General features: G+C 43.6%; 1 protein-coding gene across 2 annotated transcripts in view; it reads left to right on the top strand.

Annotated features, from left to right (window-relative positions):
• Positions 1–23,541, top strand: part of SERTAD2 (SERTA domain containing 2) — an 84,634-nt gene that overhangs the window by 18,851 nt on the left and 42,242 nt on the right. The window contains exon 2 of one of the 2 annotated variants that reach the window (XM_074864331.1): positions 8,222–8,331. The exons of the other annotated variant lie outside the window; for it this stretch is intronic. The gene's annotated coding sequence lies outside the window, so the exon portion shown is untranslated. The remainder of the gene's footprint in view (positions 1–8,221; positions 8,332–23,541) is intronic. 2 annotated transcript variants of the gene reach the window in all.

Raw genomic sequence — 23,541 nt, 5'->3', positions numbered from 1 at the left:
TCCCCTGGTTTTGCATATTTTCTGTGTGTACTGTGCCACTGATGCTGAGAAGGGGGATCTCAAACTCAGTAGTTCCCTAAACAAGGAGGAAAACAATTATTTATGTTGTTTGTGGTTAACCTACAGATCAGTATTAATGGTCTGTAAAACCTCTTCAGATAGTTGACTCAATAGAAACTTTTGAGAAACTATTTAAACTTGAAAGAGAAGCTCCATGAGAAGATGGGATAAGATGGAGTTAAAATCATCAGGAGAGCGAGTTGGTGTGTGTGTGAAGATCCTCTTGTGATGCATTCATGGGAAGTAAGGAGGCAGAAGAGTGTGTATTTAGGTGCTGAGGGGAAGAAGCCATTAAGTGGAACCAAAAATCTTCAGTACAGTTACTTCTTTCACTCAGATAACAGGGGTGGTGCATGCTTGGATGCTAATACTGGAAACTTCACTTGAGGTGCAAATAATTGCATTTTGTATTCCTCAAATTCAAATATGCTGGAGTGTTTTTCCAGGGAGAAAAGACAGTGTAACACTTAAAACTTCAAATGGATCCTTACAGCCATTGTGATAATTGTATTTGAAATGTATAAAAGTTGTGCTTGAAAACAGGACTTGATGCTGTCATATATATTCTGTCCTGTCCCATCTGCACATATTCAGTCACAAAGAGTATTCCCCTTTACAGGGGTAAATGGTAAGGTCAGATTTGGTTGAATTTCTTTTTTTTTTTTTTTTTTGGTCCCTGGACTGTTAATATGTTTTAGCATATTTTCATATAGCAAATTTTAATTAAGTAATTTTATTTAATACTGACCTGGGGCTTTTCTAGTCTTAGAAGAGGAAGGCAATGCTGTTTACTCTGAAAACTTAAATAGCCCTAGTAAAACTTAGGTATTTCTTCTATGCTGTCAAGTGTTCAGATTTTCACCTCAGTCCTTTTATTGATGGACAGGCATTGTTTTTTTAATTATTTGTGTCAGCTTCTTTGTAGGGATTTTAGGGGTATCCCAAGCTTTCTTTTAATCCATTATGTTTTCCTAAGTATTTTCATCTATATTGTGATAGTTCTTGCAATAAAACTGTCAGTGTTTCCTTCTCTCTCCATTGCAGTTTCTCAGAGAAGATGATGCGTTGCATTTTTTGTTGTTTTTACTTCTGGTATCGCAGTGGAAAATAAAAGCAAGTCGCTTTTCCCCTACATTTGTGTGCGCCCACAAGGAGACACACATGCACGCTCTTTCTCTCCCACATGTGCGCATGCATGCAGACACACACAAGGAGTTTGTTCTTGCTTGTGCACAGCCAGAAGAGGCTGGACGTGGCTGTCTTCAGCTCAGTGGAAATTGGCACAGTCCCACCTCCAGTAAACAACAGCCTGACGTCAGCTCACGCAGCAGTGATAGCAGTAGAACTTGGGAGATGTTTCAACTGGCCAAGCTGTTGAAAGGCTATCGCTGGGTTTGATAATCTCTGGCTGCACTTGAGAGGAATGGGTGCAAAGGTGGGGGGGAGGAATGGTTGGTTAATGACAGAAATAATAGAGCAATTTCTGATAACTTTGTATGGGGTAGAGAGGTGATTTGTAAGTCTTACACCAAAGGGTATTTTGATTCCCACCTCGCTGGCTGCAGTCGCTCTCTCCAGTGTTATTCCAGGTTCTGAAATCCTGGCTGCTCTGTAGAATTCACATTCGTTCCGTGTTGGAAGTCAGAGAACAATTAAAGTGCCGTATAACAGTCAATCAAGCAGATGATGAAATTTGACTTTTCTATTGTGGTGAATTAAGCACTTTCATTATGATTTTAATTCCTGATGTTTGCTTTATTCAGTTGTAGATACAGTTCAAAGAACTGAGCCTGGCGATGCTAAGATTTTTACTAGTTTCTCTATATTTGATTTCTATTACTGGAATATATATAAGTTGTTGAGGTCCCAAATTATGACCGCAACACCCATAAAAGTTTTACTTGAAAGACACTTGGTTAGTCGTCATTATCAAATTAGGCAAGAATAAAGGTACCGTTTTGTGGTGCTGGTTTCAGATAAGGCCTTTAGAAAAGTAGCTGTTTTCCTGCAATGCTACAAACGCCTTGACTGCAAAGTTAGTGAAGCCTCCGTTGCATTTCTGAAACAGAGCCACTGTGACTTAAATTTAATAACAGATGGTTCTCCTCATAACCCGACAGTTGAAAGAAACTTTTCTATTGTTCAGTACTACCGCTGAAAACACATTTCCATTATGAACTTACAGTACTCTTATGCCAAAACCAACAGTTAAAAATGAATGGTTTGCTCTGGTAACAGGACAAAACAAACATGAAAATCATTGTGTTGTGTGACAGAAAATCAGAATGTTAAAGTAAAAGAAGTTGATAAACCTACCAGAATAACTATTTGATGGGCGATTCTTGAATCAATGACACTTCCAAGCAAGTATTTCAAGGCTGTAAAGAATAGTGCATCGACTTCTGCTTTGTTTCTTGTACTGCTGCAAAGATAGCAAGAAGTTCATATTCCATTTAGGTCCTGTCACAAGGGATTTAGAGTTTTGTGAAATCCTGGAAGGGAGTGTGAATAACTGCCAATATTAACATTTTCTAATGTACAAATTTTTACATCTGCTTTTAGGGTATATTCAGTCTAGGTTAATCATAAAATCTGTCTTAGCAGGGAGGGACAAGAATGCGAGAGAGAAGGAAAAATTGGACGACTTCTAGGATGGTGTCTGTCCTGTTCGTAGCTTTTGAGCCTTTTGACCAAATCTGATGGAGATGCACAGGTCTCAAAGAATCACAACTTCTGTGAAAGTGGGCAAGAATGTGAGGATCTGTCTGACCCCGTACTGCTCAATGAATTCATAGAGATCAAAAGCAAGAGTGGGATAGATCTGTGCTTCTTGTTAAGAGAATGATACAACTGGGATTGCTGATCTTGCAGAGGGGAAGGAAAGGGTGAACAGCAGCTCTTTCAAAACCAGGAAAGTCCTGACTTTCTGCAAGTCTGACTGTCCTTGGAGACTCATGTGGCTGCTTGACATCCTGCTCCCCAGAGGGGCTGGCATGTGGCAGGGCTTGACTGTTTTTGATTTATGAGAAAAGCCCAGGACTGTTTTAGAAGAGACCACAAGCCAAGCCGTTGGAAAGCCTGTGCTTGAGAGATTGCAGTAGCACAAGAGCTGACAGCTCAGGTAAGGAATTTGTTCAAGAGGAGTTGTCTGGTGCAAAACTTTTCAAAATCTCAGGCTAAATAGGCAGGCTGACCATAGGTGAGCTGATGACTGGCTGTGGGCAGAATCGGAGCTCTACTGTGGTGCAGGAGCATGTGAGGTGGGTGGTGAGGGCCCTGGAGCTGCTTTGGTGTGGTCAGGTGACTTCTTACACACTTCAGGGCCCACGGGCAACTCCAGCATCACAACTTTGGCCCCATGCAAATGTGAACTTGCCATTGTGCAGGACAACAGCAGGCCTCTTCAGTTGTCCTTCTCAGGCAGGTGTGAGACAGGCTGGGCAATGTCACCTGTGTACAAAGTTTAGCGCAGGTTGCCTTAGGTCTGTTTATTATCTCTTTTCTTCTCCGTGGTCTGGTGGCAGGCTGCTACACTGTCAGTGCCTTCCCTACAGCCTGCTTCCTTTTCTGGGGTCTGGCTTGTGCCTGGGGAGAGTGAAATTGTGTAGGACTGTGAAACTCTTACAGCAGACTTAACTGAGCAGTGATCTTGTCCTAGGTCACTTCAGCAGCCATACTCTGCACAGGGCTGGTCACAACCCCCAGCAGAACTTCCCCTTCCAAAAACCGTACCAGCAACTACCAGAGGCAGTTAATCTCTCAGCTGCAGCCTCACTGAAGATCTGTTATGCCATGAATGGGAGGAGACGTGCAGTAGGAAAGTTTCTTTATGTTCTTTTGTTTGGTTGGGTTTTTTTGGGTTTGTGTTGGTTTTTTTTTTTTTTTTTCTTCACTGTCTCTCATCTTGTCCAACCAGCGTGCTACTGCTCTAAGCAGGGAGATGAGCTGGTGGGAAAGGCCTGTGCACTTTGCCTCTACCTCCAAGTGGGTAACACTTGCATTTGCTGCCAGTGGTAAGAGTTAGCCAGAACTGCTCACACTAGCCTTGACTTAAACCACAAGTCAGAGACACGTTGCAGCTTGTTTCCTCTTGCTAGGAACCTGCAGAATGGCCTTTTGGATAGGCAGCTCTGCTTGGCTCTTTTCTTCACGTAACAAAGTTTACTGCATGGCTGTTGAGGTTATGGTTCACTTTGTATTGAGCAGTTTAGCTTTAATGTGGCCAGAGATCCAATAATACACAATTTTAACCAGTTGCAAAAAATCTTGAATTTGCTTTTCGTTTTATGGAGATAGTCCTAAAAAGGCTCCCAAATAGGCTGGTCTGCTATCAAGGTGTAATTCTGGTACTATTTCGTCATGCATCTTAAAAGGAATTATCCTTCCTCAGAGATTCAGAAAAATCTTGTGGTCAGCCCCTTCAAAGTAATGTTGCAAGACTTCTAAAGAAATGATGCTGAGTACTTCTTTTTGTTCTCCGATTATTTCTTTGATCCTTGCAGGTTGATATTTTCAGGATTTCCGTGTAACATAAAGGGCTAAAAACCAAAAGAAAAAAGATTGAAGCTGAAGTCCTTATGTAATCACTTCTCAGTACTTGGCAACACTGCATGCTCCTGCCTTTGCCCCTTCTGTGCTTCTTAATGGTTACAACTTTTCTGAATAGTAAAGAATCATAAGGATGGCCTCTCCCCATACTCGATCGCAATGTGAGATGGGAGCAGACTGCACAAACAGCTCTGGGCACGACTGAGGGAGGGAGGATTCCTACCAGTATTTACCACTGGAGCTTTGCTGCTTTATAAGGCAAGAGCTGCTCCATGACCTGTTCTGTGTCTGCTGCAGCACTCACACCAGTGAGTTTAATGAGGTGGAGGACAGCCCCCAGTAGATGTTGGGGATTTGGGGTTTTCTTGTTTGTTTTAAGACACTCCTACAAAGTGAAGGAGCAGAATAACTCTGCAACTTGCATTGACTTAATCTAAAGACAAAAACCCAAGAACAATTCCCAGGCTTGGTTTCATACCTTGGCCAGGTCCTCACAGCTTATTGGCATAAAGTCTGGGTTTCCAACCGAAGGAGACCAGCAAGAGCAAAAGGGAAGGGAGCCACAGTGTTCCTGTTTCATAGCTTAGAGATAGCCACCATGGCCTGCTCCTTCCTTTTTTTTTTCTCTTTACTATTATTTTTTCCCCTCAGTGGGCACAGGGTCTTGTGGAGCATGTGACGCCTTCGCATCCCTCCCTTGCTCATGTTTCACTGAACAGGAGACCAGTCCCACCCAGAGGGATCCCAAAGTTCCCCACAGCCTTTTTCTCAGACCGGAATGGTTCTCCTTCTTCTTTGGCCTTTTTTAAGGGTAGTATCAAGCACATAAAACTTACTGATTTCTTCTTATTGGCAATGCCACAAAAGCCAAACAGGGAGGAAGAAGTCAAGAAAACCAGAGCAGAGGGTGGGGTAAACTGATGAGCAGGAGGAATCAGACTTTTATGGATCTATGCAGAGCAGAACAGGGATTTGTGTGCTGTTTGGACAGCCAGGTGAAGTACTCAAGTTCAGCTCCATGGTACTGCTGCTCCCTGCAGAGGACCCTCAGTTTTAGCTGTGCAAATGCCGTGTGGATTTTTTTTTTTCACCCTGAATAAAACAGTATGGTTAAAACCAACCCAAACAAAAAGCAACTCCAAAAAGGGTCTTGCAACTGAAATGCTTGTTTCTACCACTAAAACTTCAATTTTCTCATTACTACAATAATGTGTTGAATTAAAATGGCTGAAGACCTTCTTTAATTATAATACTGATTTTATTTTTCTAGCAGTAATAGTCAAGCAATGGCCTGCTGACAGAGGCAGCTTTGAATGAGCAGCAGTCCTGAGGGATGCCATCCCCCCGTGCCCCCCCAGCCCCATCTCCCAATTCTTGATGAAGAAAACAAGTTGCTGCCTCTTCAAGATTTTTCTTGTCCTTTTTGTTGGTGACTGGTGTAAGTGTTAGTAACATCTGCTGGCCCGAGCTTGCTTCCTCCTGCAGCGCTGGTCTCTGGCAGGGCTGCACGGAGGAGCCAGGAGCCGTGGGTGCCCTGTGCCAAGCACCCAGCGTGGCTTCGCCAACCAAAAGCCTTCAGCAGAACCGTGTCTGTGATAGCAACAGCAGCACCGGCTTGGCACGACTGGCAGGGCTCTGCTTATCTCCTGGTAGTTTCTTAGGCTCTAACTCTCACAAGCGGCAGGTTTTTTTTTTCTTTTTGAATAATGAATTTTATTTTAAGCAAAATAGCCAAGGGGGATAAACAGATCAACATGTGAATCTGAAAGCAATTTCTACTACTTTTGACTTAAAGAGTTACTATAAATGACAGATACTACAGAGAACACTTTTCTTTCACAGTCCATTCTTTAACTTGTTTCAGCCTTTCAGCAATGTTTTGTGACTCACTAGTTTTTGGGGTTTTAATCTGCTCTGTCAGGTTTCCTTGATGGTGGCAGTATTTTCCAGAGCAACTGGGAGGGAAAGTCTACCTGTATATATTTTAACAGGGACATGGCATCTACAAAGTCGCAAGAAAATGAACAGACTGTAAAGACAGATGCAGTCCCTGCTTTATTTATTTTGTAGCTGTTTGCTCCAGAATTGGCCAAGTTTCCCTTTGGATGGAAGGGACAAAAAGTATTTTGTTTTGCTTTTTAAAGTAAGGCATAGGTTTCTCTGCTGCGTCCTAAGGCTGGTTGGTTGTTTACTTTTCATTTTTTTTCATCAAATTAAAAAAAAAACAAACCTAAAGGAATATGTGGAGATTTGGTCTATTTCATGTCACACGTGAAGTCAATGGAAAAAAATAAATTATATGCATCTAAGAGTAAAATTTATCTCAGACTTGTCAACTCTAACAAGTAGTGATCTTACTGCTGACTGTTAGGTTGTACAGTGCCTACAGTGATATATAGGGGAAAAATAGCCAGTAATGCGATGCTGTGCTTCAGATCCATTTTTTGGGGGGAGGGTGGGGAGTTCCTGGGGTTATTTTATGTACAATTTCCTGATGTGAGAAGTTTTGAAGACTCTCGTAATGATTTATTTGGAGATTTTCTTCTAACAACATCAGGAGGCAGCCTGAAGTTGTACTGTCCTATACTGCACTCAAATCAGCCTCATACAATAATCCAGTTGTTTCTTCCTTCTAAGTACACAGAGTGTGTGCGGCAATGATCCTGGAGTCTGCAGGCAGCTGCAGCAGAAAAGGACTTTCGTCGTTTGCTTTTGCTTTCTCTTCCTGTCCCCTCCATTTTCATGTATGTTTTTTAGAAGGCTGAGTTTCTGATGGACTACTTATTGCAAGATCAGTGGAAAGTGAAACTGTGTTTTGGGGCTTGTTTTGTTAATTCTTTTGTTTTTCATATAGAGCACTGTTCTTAATATTAAAAACAACCCAGTGGGCTGAGAAATTAAAAATGTCAATTGATAAAAATGAAAATCTGAATGTCATCTGTAGGAAATATTAATGAGAGAGAAGCTGAGTCTGTCTCCCCCTGCAACCTTGCCCCCTGCAGAATGCCAAGTGTAGTCACTTTGCATCATTTAGGAGTAACCCTGAAGTACCTTTAAGTAGCTGAAAGTTAAAAGATTAGAAATCAAGTCGATAATACAGTTTCTCTTCAAATACTTCCTCTAAATGTTTAAAACTGTGTCCCTGAGGAAGTAGCATTATTAAAGCTGCGTGACTATGAAATCACCTTGACTCTGAAGAGTAGATGCTTGAGAGTTCTGGGGATTTTCCTCATCTGACTCCTTTCATTGCAGTGATTACAAAGTTCTTTGCAAAACATGTCCCTCAGAGTTTGTATCATCTCCAGGCCAGTCAAATTGACAGGGGTGGCAGGAGTTACCACATGTACTCTAGGCATATAAACCCAATCATGTTACTGATACTAAAGGTTCCCATGAACTTTTTCCAAAGGGTTTTAAAGCTTGTTCATAAATAAATGCTGAAGAAGAGTTTCGGTGCTTTTCAGATACCTTTTCCCCCATGTTGGCGTTAATAATGCTAACCAAAAAAAATCAACACTGCATACTTCTAATAGATTTAATCACAGAAGGTCCTAACACACTTTGCAAATGATGTGTACTTGACCATGGGAACTGTTCCTCTCTCCCAACACAGCCTGGCGTGGGGTGGAACGCAGCAGCTGTTTGACAGCTCGACAGCACATGCAGCATTGGGACGAGAAGTAGAAGTTCACTGTGTCCTGTAGAAACTGTGAAGAATTTAAGGTAACCCAAAATGGAAGCTGATCAGGACATGAGGGTTTAACAGTTGGCTGATTGAGAAGTTTCATTTCTCTGCAAAAACTGTTGGCTTGTTGATTTTTTTTTTTTAATTTTTTTTTTTTTTCCCCCTGAGGTATGAAAGCCTGCTCATTCTTTGGTTCAGCTTTACTTACTCCAGGTTTGGTTACAGGACAGTTAGGGAGCTGAGGCATGGGGAGTGATGCAAGGTGGAGTACAAGGTGCTCTGCCTTATCCCCTACTATATGGATAATGTGGTATCTGCTTTGAAAGTGGAGTTATCTGTGTTGCATAAGGGCATCTTATGTCTCCTTCAATATCTACACAGCACGTTGTTAGGCTGTAAGATACCGTGCTGCAGATAGGCAGCCAGGTGACTGTATAGCAGCTTCCCTGGGGGTAGGCAGTCCATGAGAGAGCAGAGCAGTGCTGCTACATCACTACCAGTTCTAGTATCTGCAGCACTTGGATCTTTCCCTGGGGGCCTCTCCTCTGCGTGTTGACCCAACCTGACCCTGCTTGCCTTGCAGGAACTGCCTAGATCACAGCTAAAGGTGGTATGGCTGTAGGCATGAAAGTGTAAGGTCTGACACTGATTGTATCAATGAGCAGGAAGCCTTATACTCCTTTATGTGTTCTTAATGAATGTTGAAGCCAAAACATTCATGCATTTCTCTTTTCATCTATTATCAGTACAGCATATTTAACAGTTGTTTGAAAACTACATGATTTAAAAAAAAAACAAACCACCAAAAAAAACCCAAACGCCAAAAGCCCTTAATTAAACTATTTCCAAAGCATTCTTATTCTGGATGGGCATGAACATGGGCAGAATACCCTCATGGTTTTCTGACAGGATCACTCAGATCATTCAGCCTTAAATTGAAGTGACCTCATTCTGGAGGGATGCAAGGAGCTCAAGCTCTGAATTTTTTCTTACCATGGTCACTGATGATCTTTCTACTGTTAGCATGACTTTTGGTGGGTGATGTACCAAAAAGCTTGCAAGGACAAAAATTACCTATGAATTCACCAAAGAGAAGCACTGTGTGTGTAGGTTCTAAGGAGAAGAGGATGTCTTTGGATTTTGGTTATTTCAGCTTGGGCTTTGGTGTGTAGTTTCAGTCTGGTCCCTTGAGCTGCCACTCTCTGACAGTGAGTTCACATTTCAGCTTTTTTTCAGTTGATTTGATTTTGCATAATGTGTCAATTTTTTTCCTTAGTTATGAACAGACAGTGCTGATGGGTTTAGTAGAGCTGGTTTTGGGGTATAACTAAAGGTATAATGTGGTCCTTAGTGTTTAGGTATACATTAGCACAGAAACATTTTCAGTGACGTGTTCCCACTTGAAGTGCATGCTGTTAAAGCATTGGTTTTGTTTGTATATAGCAAAAATGCTTTCTCTTCTGTTTTCCTCTTTCTGTTCCAGAAACTAACAGGTCAAAAATCTGTTTGACTTCAGGTTTTCTTTTTCATAAATTTTCCATTACCTTAACATTTCTTGGGGTGAATTGGGCAAATTTTTCAGCGGTGTTTTAAATGAGCCTGGGATCGAAGTTAGGCATAAATGTCAGAAAACTCGGTATCTGTGCATAATTTCAAAACTAAACTAAGCAAAAATGAGAAGTTTTGTTTTCAGATCTGAAGACAACTCAAATTGCAAAGAAAAGCAAAAAGGAAGTCTGGTACTTCTAATGCTGCTGAAGTTAGTGCAGCTTTTGAAGCCACCAGCCATTAAAACATGCTAATTATTCCAAGGAGATGATAATGTTTTTGGAAGTCAGCTGAACAGTTGGTATGAAACTTGGGCCCTGGAAAGTCAGCTGCTACTGACTATAATGGAGTCAGTGTTACCTGCTGACCCTTTTTTGAAAGAGTTTAGACTCGGTATGTAAAGGGGGTAGAAATTTTCCTTCACATAACTGGAGATACGGGTGTGTGACTATAAGAGTTGCCACTGCCCACAGGCAGAGACTTGGGGTAATTAAGCAGGAGCACAGACACCTAAAGAGAGAGAATTACCAATAACTAGACATACAAAATTAAACCAAACTGGTGATTCTAGTTTCAGGTAGTGACTGTACTGGTTTCGCATGGCAGAGACAGTGTACGCAAGGAGTGTTAGGTTATAATACCAGCAATAGCTTTCCAAGTACCACTCAGACAGCCACAATTGATTGACTTTGTGCCTCTAATTTTGGCTTCTTTTGATCAATGGGAAAAACGGATTCCTCTAGGCCAGGGACCAAACCCCCACTATCTTGCAGTTGCGAGTAAAGCCCGGTTCTCTCCGAACTGCATTGCGAGTTGTTGTATCATGTGTGACTCATGGCCTAATTAAACAGTCTCAAAAAGAATACAATCTCGGCGTTACCTGTGTTTCTACTAAGCGTGTCCAAGTATTTTCTGTCTCTTGGAAAGTCAGATACGTGGTGTGAAATCATCTGCCTGCCTGACATCAGATTGCCAACCCATAAGTGATATCTGTCGTGAAGGTGCAGGGCTGGGTTGTCCTGTGAGCATGCTGGATGGCTGCCTAGGATGGCTGGTTTGAAAGGGGAAATTTCTAGGGCTTATCAACAAGTACCCGCACCTAAGTGTTAATTGGGCCCTCACTTCTTCGATGTGCATGTCTGTGTGAGTGTATGAGAAAAAAAAGCTATGGAAAGTAAAGCTTCCGATTCTCTGTGCGAGTATAATGGAGGAAGGAAGCAGCAAAATGTATTTTGCTTAGCAGAATAATGTGAAGAGGCTCAGCCCTGTGTTTTCAGTGAATAACTACTTGGTAGTGAAATGAAGTAATGAAAAGCGTTCAGTTTCGAGGGGTACTGTGCACATGAAATACAACATTTTGGCATACTGAGTAGGATTCTCCAAGGGATGCAGAGTATTGGTGCCCTTTTTTTTTTTTAAATATGGTCCTTGCTGAAAAGCCAGATCTACTGTAGATAAAATTTCCGTCAGCGATCCTCTTGCTTCTAAACCTGGTTGTGCTCTTAGATCTGCTAACCCATAGCTTTGAGTCTGCCTGTGGTGCTGAGCTGTTTGTGCATCTTGCACTCCTGTTCGTTCATCAAAAACCAGTTGGTGCCCACAGAAGTATCTTTCCAGGCCAAGGTACTCTTAAATGAAACACCTAATTTTTATTGTTTGGTACCTAATGTTTTATGACTACAAACTGTTGTGAGAATATCAATGACTTCAGAGACTTTCATCTCTTTGAATTATCCTCTTTTTGGATGTGTTTGCTTTAACTCTTGCCTATGTTATACGTACTTCCATCTTTGCTGCTCTAAACTTGTCATGATTATGCTACGCTAATACCTTTTTTGGCTTTCAAAGCTGGCTTGTGTTGCTTTTTTATTTGGGTTTACTGGTTTCTTTAGAGGCAAAAATTTTTTGTATAGTACTTAACCTACCCGACAGCGTAGATGCTTTGCAGAATAATTTTTTTAAAATCCCCCCCAAAACAGGTGTCTTCCAGTGGACTGGAATACAGGAGAGGAGAGCAGGGGGTGTCCAGGATGGGAGGGCAACGCAGGAGACCTGAGTTGAGTGCCTAGCCCTTCAGCATTCCCTTTGCTGTATTGCATTTGCTATTCCCTTTGCTCTGTTTAGTTCCTGATGATTATATTTCCTTTTCCCATCCCTCTGACATATCTGTTTAACTTCTGTGTGGCACAGAATTGTGTGTCCAGGCATGGATATATATGCAGAGCAGGACTCCAGTGAATCTCCCAGCTAGGGGAGAGGACAGCAGTGACAGCGTTACCATCCTGCAGCTGCCATGATTATATTCCCACCTTGGGAACTCCTGTATTTGAGGTTGCTTGTCTCCTCGGTGTAGGAACAAGAAAACCACACTCCTCTGCAAGTTGCTGCAGCACATATAACCTCCCAGGAGCATCCTGCCACATCCAGTCCTCTCCTTCCCGGAGGCTCCGTGATCGCTTCAGCCCATATTACACACACAGTCTGAGGAGGTGCAGTGCTGGTTATCCAGGAGCCTCAAACTCCATTGACCAGACCCATTAGGGTGACTTTGCTGTCACTCCTTTTCTGGTGAGGTTTAGGGGGTTTGCTGACCTGTCTGCAGGTGTTAAAGGGCTTTGCTACTTCACTTCTGTCTCCACAGATTTCCCCCTGAAAGCGATGTGGAACTGCAGCTGCATCTGGCTCAGGGTGGTATTGCCTAATTTTTTTCCTTTCTGCTGCATCCTTCTTACCTTTATTCAATAACTAGAGTAGGTGCTTTCTGTAGTTGGTGCTTTCCTCCTGTTTCCTTGCTATCAAGCACACATCACATGATAGCAGGCCTCACCCAGACCCAAGCGGCTGCCTATCACAGCCTGTCGTCAGCTGGCACCGTTCCCAATTCTCCAGAGCTGGCAACTGTCCTCTTTTCTTTGAGCTCCGATAACGGGAACAGATTAGCGGTGGGAGCAGCCGAAGCACTGCTTTGTGGGGCTTTACTCCTGTATACCTCCGGTTTTCCACAAATCTTGCCAAGTGAGTTTCCTGATCGTGGGCTGTGTCATTTGCTATGCTCCCCTTCCCTGCCCCCACCCATTTCCTGACATCACTTTAAATCCTTCTGTAGCAGTGGTCCAGTTCTGCTGGAGCACTCCACCCAGGACTTCCGAATGCAGTAAATCTGGCTGATCGGGGGACTCATACGGTCTGTGGAGCTAGAAAAACTACAAAGCTTTGTTGAGCTTAGGAAAGAAATCCTAATAAAATGATGAAGAGTATTGAACTCTTTTTTTCTTTTTTTTTTTTTCCCTTCCTATACAGTGTAAACTTCATTAGGTGAGGCTGCTCTACCCTAAGTAGAAACAAACAAGCAAAAATCTTAGTTTGTCTCTACTGCAATCTCCTGCAGCAATTTTTAAATGATCTAGCATAAAGGAATAAATAAAATACATTCTCATTGCTTTAAGAGGTCAACTTGCAGTGCCTTTCTAGACTGTCATCATCATCCATCGCTGTGGATACTGTTTAATTTGCCAGTGGTTACGCTGTCCAGCCTCAGAGGTTGGTCATTCTGGGGCTAAAACAGTCCAAAGCAAAGGTTTACAGTGCTGGTGATTATGATAATCTCTTGGCAATCTTACTGCATATTCTGTGCTAAAGGAGGCTTTTTATTCATAAGGAAAATGTTAGAGCCCCCACTGACATTATGACTGGCTACTTTTCTGCTGGAGGTCCCTAAGATCCAAGATTTCCTTACTTTCCTGGCACTTGGGCTTGTCCCATGTGCCTGCTGATTCACATCATAAAAGTACATACAGGCTGGATTTTGTTCTTTGCTCTTCTGTTAAGCATGGACACTGGGAGTAAAAAGACATGTCAAATTTTGAGCACTGTTTTTCCCAGTGTAAAGTCAAAGTCTTTCCAGCTGCGTAACTGGGGGAGGGATCAGATGGATCTGAGTCAGATGTGTTTATAACTGGTCCCAGCATGCTCCTGTTCTTAAGAAAACTAATTTATTTAAACAGTGGGCAATTGATGGAATTTATAGCCCAGTACTATGTGCTACAGGTTTAATAAGCAGTGTCCTGTAGGACACCTGCAATTGCTGCCCTGAAACACAGCTTGGGATCAAAGCGCCCTTCTGCCTTATTGCCCATGAGCTATGGATGGTGACCAGACGCTCTTGAAGCTTGGGACATGTTTGCTGCTCTTTCACAGGGAGGAGAGAAGGCTGAGGGGGGTAACTCGTGTGTGAAATGCCCTCAGGTCCTTTCCAGATCAGTTGTCTAATGCAAACATAGCCACCCTTTCTGCCTACCTCTGCCTCCTTGCCTTTAGCCACAGTTGAATTTTTGCTCACTTTCTATCAGTCTAAAGATACTTGCTGTCACAGTGTAGTGTCAAACAATGTCTTGTGTGGATTTTACTAGCTTTGATGAATACTGCAGGAGTGATGCTTGCTCATGAAAGTTTTTAGGGGACCTTGACTGCTTCTTGGCAGGGAACATCACAGTTAGTTCTTCTGGATGCTCCACCGTCATGATCAGGCGAATGCTCCTTTTAATTTTTGGCTTGTTGAGGCTTTTGCACCACTTCTCTTTTTTTTTTTTTTTTTTTTATATCAGCTGTGGTTATCTCCCTCACACTGGGTTGAATTGCAGCTTGTCACTTGATGTGAATTATTTTTATTACATCCTGAGGCAGAGCACAGTGGTCCATCGTGAGCAGAGCATGTTTGCGTTGATACCCTTGACACCCTCATCTTCCACATTTTATCGTGGCTCTTGGGTTACTTCCAGGGGTAATTCCAGGGACTGGCTGTTGTGGGACGCAATGTCACGAATGTACTAGGACCAGTCTGTGTCCACAGTGGTCAATTCCTGTGTGTCCTCACCAGAAGTGACACACCGTGGGGATTTTTCTGGTGTGAATGCTAATTACACTTTCAAATGATACTGACATGGGAGGACCTCTGAGCTTTCTGGAGAACAGGGTTAGGATTCAAAATGTTGACCAAGTGGAGAAATCAGATGGAAAAAATAAGAGGCGATTCAGAAAAGGACGAGGACAAAGTTGTAAACTTTGAGAATAACAGACTGCTCAAATACAAACTGGGAGATGGCTGTCTGAGCAGCAGCTCTGCAGAAAGGGGCTGGAGTCCATGGTGGATTCCAGGCTGACCGTGAGTCACCAGGCTCGTACAGTTGTGACAAAGGCAAGCTGGGGGTTATAAGAAAGAGGGTGCAGCAATCCTTCTGCTCAGCTTGGCTTGGTGAGGTCTCAGCTGGAGTCTTGAACCAGTTTTCTGCTCACAGCCTTCAAAACCAGCAAAACAACTCAAAAATAGGGCAAAAAGAATAATGTAGAGGAAAATAGCATGATTTAGCAGTCATGACCTATGAGGAGAAAATTAAGGTATTGGGGTTGTTCAGTCTATGAAAGAAAAAACTGAGGGGATTGGATGGACATGATAGCACCTCTAAAATGTAGGAAGGAATAAACAGTTTAGCACATATCTCAGGGACAGGACTGTACACTTGTGTCTCTTGGGAGCTTTGTGCAGAGCAGTCCCAGTGACAGGCTGTTGTCAGAAATCCATGGGAGACTCTTTCTCTTTTTAGCAGATGTATTTATCTGGGTCTGTGTGTTTCTGTGGCAATGTCCCTTCTCTCCCATTTCATGATGACCAGTCTGAAAAAACGCAGGAGGGCTGTCTGTCGTCCTGTAAGCCGAGGAGAACAGGCCAGCTGCAGAGCTGACCCGGACCTCTGATCAATGCTTGTGTAATGGCAAAGCTCGCCCCACGCTTTCATGCTGAGAAGGCAGTGGATTAGTATCCAGGTGCGGCTCCACAAATGCTTGGTCAGAGGTATGCTCTGACATCAGGCAATGAGATTTTTTGGCTCCTGGTGTGGGGAAGTTGAACATTCACATTTGGCTTGCACAAGAAGGCCAGTCATTTTTCTCTGGGAGTCTGAAAGCAGGGGAGGTGACCAGGGTGAAAGCAAGAATGCTGCTTTAGACTTGCTGCAGGACTTTGTGGTAAGCGCACACAGATAGAAGCTCTCAGGATATGACAGACTCATCCTGACAGATGACGCTTTAGCACCAGCAGTCAAAAATGGTGGTCGTGGTGTTGTGAGGGGTCTGTGCCCATCTTTTAGGGAGATTTTAGTCTTGGGGACAGGCTTGCTCTCCTCCATCATGTGGCAACTACTGCAGCAAAGCAATATTAGGAAGTAACATTTTAGCTGTCTTCCACGTGATTAGTCCTGCTTGAGGGAGGGGGAAGGGCCTCACACTCTCTGTTAATCATTTCTTCTTCCCTCCTCCCATCTGCTCAGTGATTCTCTCGCTCTTGCATACACCACTAATGTTTGATCACTTTACTTCTCTCTCTGTTTCTCTCCTTCTCCTTGATGGGTCTTTGAGTCTGCCCTCCTTGCTCCTAGCTTCTCGCAGAGATGCTACCCCAGTGACCTGATTCTCTCCCCTAGCTCCCTTAAAAAAAAAGAAAAAAAAGAAGGAAGAAAGGAAAAAATATTCCAAAATGTCCAGTGCCTCACTCGCCTCTGCCTGGACATTATGCCTTTTCCTAGTGGTCAGCACTTTTAGCCAAAGTTGTGGAGCACGTGTGGGTAGTGCCTGCTTCCCTCTCCTCCTCTTCATGCCCTCCCCAGAGGCAGCAAGCCTGACTCCTCCTCCACCTCCTTCTCTTCCAGCTGCTTTCACTAGCCTCCTAGCTCTTCTTGGCAATGAGGAGCCCGGACATCTGTAGAAGCAGCTGGAAGCAAGATGGAGAGCCAATATCCTGCAGCTCACCAGATCTCTACAAACCTCAGCTCAGGAACCAACTGCTTAATTCACTGTGTTTTTGTACTATTTAATTTGCACTGCACACTGCTTGTTTCTCACCATCCCGACAAAGCTATAGCTTTATTGATATATGTCATCTCATGCCTATAGCATGTTTTTTTAGAAATCTTGTAGCCAGTCTGTAAAAATGAGCGCTCTTACGCTATAGTGGAAGAAGGCAAAGTTAAGCTTTGTTTCCACCTGGATCTTCAACATTACCTGCCAGTATCATCATGTAGCTCTAAGGACAGGATTTAATCCTGCATTAACTGAAATTTGACCTCTGTCAAAGAGGTAATGGTAACACAAATACATATTCCTGAGAACACAGCAAAAGTATTTTCACGGATTCTCTGTCGCTTTCCCACCTGATTTACATCAAAACCTTTTTGTGAAGATGACCCCGGTGATGTTCTGAAAGGTGACAGTTACCTTTCCCTGTAAACACTTGGGAATCAGTGTTAAACTGAGCTTGGCAGGGCAGGCCCTCCTACAAAAAGGAGCAAAAGAGGTCCAGGATTCCTGCTACTGTTCATGCAGAGGTGGGGGAAGCTCGTGGGTGTCGGGAGTTACAGCACTTTGCAGCAGGGCTTTTGGGGATGGGCCGCTGAAGGGAAGCTTGCGAGTCATGTTGCCGTGAAAAGCCTCACAGCATGTTACATGATGCAAGCTACTTGGCAAATGCTGTAATTGTGTCACTGAAATGGCTGAGCCACAATGCTCAGGGAGAAGATTTTGCCTTGTGAGCCTGGGAATGCATTATACCCTTCCCTGGTGCAGGAGGGCAGTCTGGGAACGCTGGTTATGCTGCAAACTGCTGGGAGCGCTGTGTTTGTGTGGGGTTTCTTGTACTCTGTTTTGGGATTTGAAATTTGCCAGTTGTGTGACTGAGAGCATGTAACAAGACATGTAACTAGAGAGCTGCTTTAAAAATATTTTTCAAAGGACTTGGAAGATGAGCGTGATGATTAGGGACAACGTTTTTATAGAGCCTTCAGCCCAGCATCCTGTTTTACTCTTGCGTCAAACTGCAGTTAGGCAGAAAGCAGCTACTGGCATTTTTAATGTCTCATTCCCTCAGCAGCTAGCGGTAGCTGCTTGCTTTTAAATGTCATTATTTGCACCCACAGCAGTTGGAGCTGAGAGGTACAAAGTTAAGGGAATGGCTTTAGAAATCAGGCTTCAGGCCTTGATTCGGGTTCAGGCTTCAAACCACCAGCTCTGAGAGGGCTGAGCAGTGCTTTATAGCACAGGCGTAGGTATGTGTGTGTGGGTGCACAGAGCCTACATGTGTTGTTCTTGTCAGGTGTTAAAGTCCAGCGTAAAACAAATACCATTTGCAAGTAGCCCTGAGATGTACTTTTTTTTTTTCTTCCCCCTGTCTCTAAACCTTTGCTGCGAAACAGAGCTCTCATATTTTCCATTCCTAATTCAAGAGCCAGAGGGATCGCTAAAGCCAGGTATCAAATTACAAGAGAAAGAGTGAAGACATTTGGTTGCAGCTTCATCGGCTCACACAGTACACCCAAGCGACCATTTTCATCAGCCCCCAAGTCAATGTTAAAACTACGTAAGGGAAATCATCTTTTCTCTAGGTCTGTCCTTGGGAAGGACAGTGTCTGCAAGGAAAGTTCCCACCAATAGAGGTGTGTGAGGGCTGGGAAGAGGAGGAAGGAAAAACCTTGTAATGTTCAAAAAATCATCTCATCCATAGTACAGGAAATGTTCCTACTCATCTGAGCTACTAAAAAAAACCCCAAAACCAAACAAGTTTCAACAATAACAATTTTCAAATTAAATCCTTTGAATGGGTAATGTGTGTAGCTTAAAATGAAAATGTGACTCAGCCAGGAATTGTTACTATTACTGGTACTGTTCTAGATTTTTAAACCGAGTCTACTTCAGATATTTGGCATGTCCTTGGTTGTGATAGGAGGCTGATTACAGGTGGTGGCTAAATATTCTTTATGGGCTGACTAATTCAAACTTGCATCTTTTCTGCTGAAATTGAGATTTGAGACTCTCTTCTTGAAGTTAGACATGAACTTGAGTGAAGATTTCAATGCATAAAAGAAAGCCAAACTCCTGTATTCTGTTTTTTTCCCCTTCCACCTCCTTGCTAGCATTTATTTTCTTGTTGGTGTTTTCCAGACCATGGTTTTTCCTCAGACAGAGCCTATGCTCTTCTGTGTTTGGATGCATTCTTCAAACCTTCAGCTGCTTCTCTTTCATTCTTAAACTGGCGTATGTGTTTGGCTGTTTCCTCAGTAGTTTGTCCATCCAAAGAAGGGCCTCCTTGCCCTCTTTTCCTTTCCTATGTATTCTCTTGGTCTTTCCCCTGCATGCTAGTTTTTCTTTCCCTAATCTCCATGTGTTACTCCTTCTCATTCCTCAGTTGCACTTGTCTGGCTGGAAGAGATCTGCAGCCAGCTCCTCTACCATTTCCCCACCATGCCTTTCCTCCGGTAGAGCTGATGGGAAATGCCGTATTTCCCTCATCCCTCCTCCCACCGCCCCTTTCCTCTACTGTTTCTTTCTTGTATAACTCAGTGAAAAGCACTTAATGAAAAGACTTTGGCTAAGAGAGGAGCAGAGTGCAAACTCAAGTTACTTCCCTGTGTGTATTTTCTACTGTCTGCCTGTTCCTGTGAGCAGATATTCAGCCTTTGAAGCTGGATATTCTTGGGAGTCAGTAGAGAGATTCATTTTGGAAAGGGTAGTAGTGGACTGACATTTGATTTCCTTATTTAAGTGTGACTGTTACCCATATGCTGGAGACCACATGTGACTTACAACACCCGCCCTCTGTGCTTCCTCAGTTTTTCTGCCCAACCTTCAGTTCACATTTTGGTGGCTATCTTCACCATGAAAAGAGGTAGAAATTGTGTTCCCTCTCACACTGAAGGCTTAGGTTAAAATTAAAACACGTACAGAGCTGCAGAGTCTCTTGGACTCGTTTCCTACAGCCCCAAAGGCTACCTTATACCCAGCTCAGGGGCTTTTCAGAGAGCTGAAAAGGGGAATTTTAGTGTTGTACGCAAGCATTTTGCTTCCTGCTGCGTATGTGGCAGTTGTGAAGGTGTCCCTAAACCGTAGTAGTTGTCAGTGTGTGATTGCTATATTGAGATACTCTGTGAACTACGTGAACCCTAAATGTGAACCAAATATGTAAACGCATGCTGAGATGAGAGGGGAGACGTAAATGAATCTGCGTATTTGCAGCTTATCTGTCTTATTTTTCCCAGTGTAGCGGCCAGTGATTTGTTGCGCGTGCCACTTGTGCACTCCGTAACATGAACAAAGAGCGTACGTGCAATATGAAAGACACAAATTGAATTAAAACTGTTGAGCTCTTCCCCTCTTCCTGCCACTTTTCTAAACCAGTTTTTTCCTGTGTGGGCTGTGTGTTGCTTGCACACTTCCAGGACTCAATGAAACATGCAGCACTTCTGGATGACAGACAAAATAGAATTAGGTGCTTTGTTGCTACCTGTATGTCCAGGACTAAGGATAAGAAAAGACCTGTTGTCTCTTCCCTCCTTCTTTTCCACAGACCTTCAGCACAAGGAGTCAGAGTTTGAGGAAGTTGAGTGAAAACCTCAAGGGAGTCCAGGTTCTTCTTACATCTGTGTAATTCATGGTGGGAGTGATGTGACGTAACTCTGAGCCAGAGGCCTTGTGCTCATGTAACTTTGGACCTGGGCAAGAGGAAGAAATGCTGTGAGACAGCCTCTTGTCAGGAGCTTTTCCCTGCAGTCCTCCAGACAGGCTGGCTGTTTTCCTGAAAGACAGGTCATATCCTGCCAGACATGAGAGACACTGAGTGAGGCTGTACAGCCTGTGCTCTGCAGGTCTGATAGGTCCTTTGAGCCCTTGCCCATGAATACAGGAAGAACGCACTATGAAAGGTCCTTTATGCAGGTGCCTTCATATAGGTGAGAAAAAAGGAAGCCACCTCTTCCATCTTGCCCTACAAATGCCTCCCATGGTTGCTAGCCCTTTACTGGGAAGCAAAAGACCCTTCCCTCCAAGGGGCTGTGGATTGGAGGCGGTAAGTGCTTGTGCTAAGGCAGCCTGAAGAGCCAAGTCACCTTTGAGAATAAGAGGAGGATATATGGATGATACTGGCATGCCCTGTCATGCAACCTGGTGCTCAGGAAGGGATATTGCTAGAGAGGTCTAACAAAGCTCAGATGAGCAAATACAGATGCCAGACATGTTTTCTAGCTATCCAAGCTGCCCCTTACCTTAATAAAGGCATCAGAAGGAAATGTGCATCTGCACCTTCTGCAACTGAAAATGTAGCCCCAAACTCTGAATTCCTGGTTTAGCTGCTGTGTCAGATGGGTAGCGTGAGATACATCTCCTGTCAGTGTGGGAGGCTCCTGTAGCAAGGTGGAAAGGATGCTTGGGGTGAGACAGCTTAAAAAGGCTCCACAGAGCTCATCTACCTGTGCTGTTAGTCACTGCCTGTCCTTTACACATGCAAAGCTGTGCATGAGTTTCAGGCTGGCTGCTGTAGCTTGTAGTCTGACCCCAGATGTGCAAGGCTTGCCTTATCACAGCCAAATGGAAACAGCACCATCAGATTTCCTCAGTGCTACCTCTTGATGATTTCTGCACCAACTGTACTTAGCTTACAAGCTTAAAACCCTGATCCTAACTACTTATGAAGTGTCAGCCGCTATAAGCAACCATCAGCTGCCTAAACACAGCAGTGTCTTGCCCTAGCCCTGAGCCTGGCTCCCAGGCTCCGCAGGCCAGGTTTTGCTCCCTGTTGGCCCCAGTGTCTCGGGCAGCATGAAAGCAAAGTATGGCACTTAGACTGATTAGCCGTGCTAGAGATGGCATGAGGGCAGGTAGGGCCCAGCTGTGGGACACTGCCCAGCTCTGGCCCTGCAAAGATCGCTGGTGATGTTGTAGTAGGACACGTGGAACAGCCACCTCCTACTTTAAACACGAGGGAGAGATGGATGGGAGCAGGCAAGAGCAGAACTGCATTTTAAACTTCACAAACATTGTGTGCATTGTTCAGATGTTTGCATAGTGGTTTTTACTTTCAGACCCCTACAGAACTGCTGAGTTGGGGTCCTAATCATTTATTTTCCTACACGTGCTGGCAGATGGTTGGAAGAAGAGCCTGCCGAGCACGGTCCATGCTTGAGGGCAGTGATTTTGAGGCAAGTTGTTGAGATTATCTGATGTTTCACATTTTCTGTAATTTAGTGTGTGTGAAGGGAGTATTTAAAACTTGTAGACAATAGTTTGCTGGGTTGCAGGGAATGAAACCCTAATGAATAGTCCATTGTTTACATCCATTTGAAGCTGTTTCTTTGCTGAATTAGTGCCATGAAACATAGCTTGCAACTCTGTTGTTTTTAACTCCCCTTACCCATCCCCCTTCCCATTCCTTATGGTTGCTAAATCCTGCTGTTATCTTCTCTACACAAGTTTCTAAACTTCCTTCTCTCCTCTTGATTTTCCTCTGCTTAAACCTCTTGTCCAAACTGGGTCATCTCTTGCTTCTAGTTTTGCAAATTTTCCGATCCTTGGGCCTCTTGGACTCACACCTCAGTCATTATTTTTATCCAAATGAATGTGGGGGGGAAAAAAAGTGTCAAAACTTTCTTACTGCCATAGTCAGGACTAGATCCCCCTCCTCCTTTCTGTCCCCACCTCCTTGCTTTGAAACTCTTCCTGAGCCAGTTTGCAGTTGTCTATATATATTTTTATTTTATCTCATATTTACCTGCAAGCCCCCTGCCCAATTTCTAGCCCTTATTTCGCTCTCAATTCAGGTGCTTTCATCCCTTGGTTGTGGATCATACTGCTCCGTGCTCTGATCTCTGTGCCTTTTTCTGGTAACCCCTACAATTTGAGGTATGGCTCAAGCATACCATTAAGTGTACCGGCCCTGCGACTGCCCCTCTGCTGACTGCCTGTCAGCCAGAGAATTTACACAGCTTGTTCGCACAGCTCACAGAGGAGTGCGGTCAGGACATGATGACTGCCTTGCTAAATGGTTTTGTCCCTGTGTCTGGTGCTCTTTCTGTGATTGAAACTCCTAAAAGTGGAACCTGGTCTCTCTGCTTGTCTTGGGCAGCGTCTGCTGTGGGGGAGGTAGCTGCCTTTTCCCCTTCTTTAAACAGATAAGCGTGGCTCGCTGGCAGAGTTGTAAGCTTTTTTCTGTACTCGGTTTGTAGATGACCCTTTTTTTTTTTTTTTTTTGCTAATTGAGGCTGTGTAGCTGTTTACCTGCATGACTTGCTGGAGCAATTGCTCAGACTGATGCATACCACACTCTGGGACTGTTTCTTCTCTCTCCAGCCCTGATTTCTAGATAACTGGAGAAGGGAATTCTTGGCTGCCCTGTTCTGAAAACTATTACACTATAGAAGAACTCATTTAACGAACACAGCACCTGATATAAAACCAGCTCTATTCAGTTTTCTGGTTTTCCCCATCAAAAAAATCTTTCCTTTACTACTTAAACAATAATTTCCCTAAAATGGTATTGTAAGGAATGTAGGCACAAAGGCTTGCCTGCTTTTCCAGGAGTTCCTCAAAATTGGAAATGGGGAGATTTCCATAATCAATAGAGGGAATGGGGTATTTTGGAGAGGGGTTTTTTGTTTGTTGTATTTTTTTTTTCTGGATAGGCAGTGTGCACATGCAACATAGTGCAAACCAACCTTGAAGTGCCTGGACAGCTTATCTACAGGGATCTGCAGAGACTTCCCCTATGGCCGAAGAGATCAGCAGGTTGGGAGGGTTGGAAGGCCCCAAAGATTTCAAGAAACTCGTACAGACCAACTGAAAGTCTTCTTTAATTAAAGGAGTGCCACGTGTTGTACAAATCAACAGCT

Source organism: Strix uralensis, chromosome 3 (assembly GCF_047716275.1).
Source record: "Strix uralensis isolate ZFMK-TIS-50842 chromosome 3, bStrUra1, whole genome shotgun sequence".
Classification (NCBI taxonomy): Eukaryota; Metazoa; Chordata; class Aves; order Strigiformes; family Strigidae; genus Strix; species Strix uralensis.
The sequence above is the reverse complement of the archived record's forward strand: the minus strand, read 5'-3'. Positions and strand labels throughout refer to the sequence as shown.